This window comes from Macrobrachium rosenbergii, chromosome 59 (assembly GCF_040412425.1).
Source record: "Macrobrachium rosenbergii isolate ZJJX-2024 chromosome 59, ASM4041242v1, whole genome shotgun sequence".
Lineage (NCBI taxonomy): Eukaryota > Metazoa > Arthropoda > Malacostraca > Decapoda > Palaemonidae > Macrobrachium > Macrobrachium rosenbergii.
The window spans coordinates 25,399,614-25,403,677 of record NC_089799.1 but is presented as its reverse complement, the minus strand read 5'-3'; positions in this window follow the sequence as shown (position 1 = coordinate 25,403,677).

Genomic DNA, 4,064 nt, shown 5'->3' with positions numbered 1-4,064 from the left:
ATGACTGATAAGCTATGAAAACAATGACTTTGCGTTGAAGGGAAAGTCAGTGCGAAATAAAAAGGTTGAGACTGACTGATTGCTCATCGATTGAAATATTTGATACATGTGAATGACAGATATTGGCAGACCTTGGCTAAACATAGCATAAGGTTACTCAAACTCTATTGTTTTAGTGATGCATAATTGGACATTGTATGAAACATGTAGATATATCAGATTCCGCGTAATAATTTGTACATTTTGCATAATTAACAGTCATGTACGAATGTAAATAATTCCTGACCAAAATATTCCATCTTCATACAGTTATTGGTAATTCAGCACCTTGTGACAAGGTGTTCTGTTTATAGATATTTGTAAGCAATTAGCTCAACAGTAGTCGCATTTTGTAAACCTAATTAGATAGCACTTTATCTCACTGTTTCCAATGGATAGTTAGCAAATATTCAAATGAAAGTTTCCGAAAGTTCCAGGAAAACGAGTAATCATAATTTGGAATTAGACCTGAAATCGAAGTCTTCGCGCTTGATTGCCAACTCATGTTGAAGAAACCAGTAAAATTCAACCTAAAAACCCGTATTCTAAGTTCAAGAATGCAGTTGAATATTTTGAAGAATGATAGTGGTTTATTCAGTTTCAAATATTTCCAGGTTTACCTTTCTGCTTTTACTAATACTTATAACAATATGTTTTAGACGTAGAATGCTTTAGAATGCGCATTTGGTTCTTGAAATCTTGCATTAGCGTCTGAACTCTGGAGATGTAAGTAAAAACCTCTTGAAAGTAGTCGTACTGAAACATATAAATATAGGAAAGACTTGGTTTCAGGTACCAACAGAGGATTGAGCAATACGAGTATATTGCATGAACTCTGAATACACGTTTGTCAAGGTCAACAGTGAATTAGGATATATATATATATACATATATATATATATATATATATATATATATATATATATATATATATATATATATATATATATATATATATATATATATATATATATATATATATATATATATATATATATATATATATATATATATATATATATATATATATATATATATATATATATATATATATATATATATATATATATATATATGTATAGCCCTGTGTCATTTTTTCCATTCCCTGTTACATGGAATGGGTACCAGAAACCTAAATCCCTGTTTACCTTGACAAATGCGTATTCAAAATTCATGCAATACTCATATTACTCAGTCCTCTGTTGGTACCTGAAACCAAGTCTTTCCTATAAATATATGTTTCAATACGACTACTTTCAAGAGGTTTTTCCTTACATCTTCAGAGTTCAGACACTAATGCAAGATTTGACAAAATCAAACTCGCATTCTAGAACATTTTAGGTCTAAAATATATTGTTATAAGTATCAGTAAAAACAGAAAGGTAAACCTGGAAATATTTGAAACTAAATAAACCAATAGCATTCTTAAAAATATTCAACTGCATTCTTGAACTTAGAATATGGGTCTTATACACACACACACACACACACACATATATATGTATATGTATATATATATATATATATATATATATATATATATATATATATATATATATATATATATATATATACTGTGTAGGTGTGTGTGTGTGTTTGTTTGTCTTAATGAAAAACAACTATTGTGCCTTAAACATTTTTGGTATTGGGTAGGTTTGAATGGAAGTGTCTTGAAACAGTTGACTGCTGAAGAGGATGAGCATGAACCATAAGATTCAAGAAGCAAAGAAAAGAAAGAGATACGATTAAAAGAACCAAGGTGGCACACCCAACTCCATTATAAAATGGCAGCGTTCTCATGTGAACACGCAATTAACTTTCTGTAAGATGGTTTGATTATGAGAAAAATATTTTTCTAAATCCGGTAGTTTCAAATGTGTAAGCTTTTCTGCGGTTTTGTAATGTTATCAAATATCAGTATGGAACAGATGTTTAACCTTTCTACCTGTAGCTAACTACAGCGCTTATTTTTCATTGCGACAAAAATTGTTATCCAAATCGACAACGGTTTTTTTGTCAAACTGTTTGAAATAATAATAAATTATGTCATTCTTGGTAGGTCATTTATTTAAATGTTTTATGACTGAGAGTCCAGATAATTCTAGAATTTATCTTAAAAACAGTACTGGCAACAACAACTTTTCTGGGCAATTCACTGTAGCATAGGATTCACTGTGCCAAAGGGCACACTTTACCAAGGGAGTTACCTTACAAATGAATTTAACCAATGAATTCAACCAAAGAATTCAACCCTTCCCGACGTTGCCCTTGTTTGGTGATTTTAATTCCTTCTCAACGAGTCTTCTGGTGGACTAAATATAAATTTAATTATCTTTGTTAATATCACAGGTTCAGCGAGCCATAAAAACGCTAGGTTTGAGGGTTAAAATTTGTTGAAGGTTGGGGAAGTAATTTATTTCTGTGCAGTTTTAGTTGCAATAACTAATAAACGGATTCTGGATCAATATGATTTCTTACGTCGTAGATTGATGCTAACAAGGCTCAGTAATTCTGTATCATCTCGGACAGGAACACTTTCTTTTGTTTTCTGTCTTTTCATTCTGTGAACGAAAACTGGAATTGTGCAATGTAGTCAGAGATTCAAAAATCGTTCAAACACATACAGTTGATTCCGTGTAGATATTTAGGCATGGAATTTTTTGTTTCTACGCTGTGTTCTGTGCGTTTCCCACAAATGTACTTAAGTTCTGATACCGAAGATTTGACACACACACGCATATATATATATATGATGGTAAAATTTACGTTATTATCGATAGTTCTGTTTCTTTTTTATTGTATTTTCTGTAAGCTGAACTACAACACCAGATCAATTTTGCATAGTCATTCACCATTTTCGCTCTGTCCCTATACCATCTTCAGCTAATATACAATGAATATTCCAACGGAGGGGACTTTGTGATAACGTCAGCGAACTTTACAAAAACCTTTGATTTTTCTGTCTCTGTTTCTCATGCTACTAGACACGTGGTAGTCGTTATGGAAGAGCACGATGAAGGCAAATCTGACAAGAATTTTCTCTGGATAATCATGAAAAAAATTGGAACGAGTCAGCAACCGGATAAAAGTGAAGTGAACACTAGGTCCTCACTGTAATCAACATTAACATTTTCTGCCTGTCTTGTTATTTTCTTGCTTATGATGGAGTGATCTCCTTCATCTGCTCCCTGTGACCTTCATTGTTGTTGTGTGATGTGGGGTCATTTGATCTCTGTATGGAAGTAAACAGTAATTAATGACTGTATTTTGCGATGACAAAAAGACCACCAATGTATGGAATTGGAAGATGATACCCTGACTTCTGTAATATTTTAGATATCATCAGAAAATTATGGTCATGTAACTGAAGTTGAAGGTTTGATTGAACTCATTTTCATGCTGAACATGCTGATTTATTGATAATGTTGATCATCTGTTCCTTCTCGATTAGGACAGTAATTATCAGACGATTGCAGATTTTGAGAGAATCTTTCGAAGGGACCACAACTGACATCTCTCTTCTTTTGTACGACTATGCCATATCTTGAGCGGGAGTAACGTGTCACCTTTGTGATAAACGGCAACAGTGTTTTTCTTGCGCTTTACCGTTATAAGTATGAAACTGTTCCTCCCTTTTTGCTTTACTGAGGCATGCTTTTGTCACATTGTCGTTATGCCTACTGCTGCAGTTTGAATTTAGCTAATTTCTTACCAACAGACTTACAGGTGTTGCGGTGGATGAACATCCTTTTTCCCCCCAGGCTAACGCAAATGGTCTTCTGAAAGCCTTGTTGCATGTTAGCATTCTGGCGCTTACAGTATGCTGATTTTAATAACTGGTCTTTCATCTCGTACTCGAACATCAAGGATATGGAGATGCTTACCTATGTTAGACAGTGCGAACTAACGTCAGCTCTCTTATGAAAACATATACTAAATACTGAAGCTTCAGATCATTCTCAATGGAAATAAATGTATTATCAATACACCAGGCGTCGATGTTAGTAGTTCCTGACGCCCAAAAA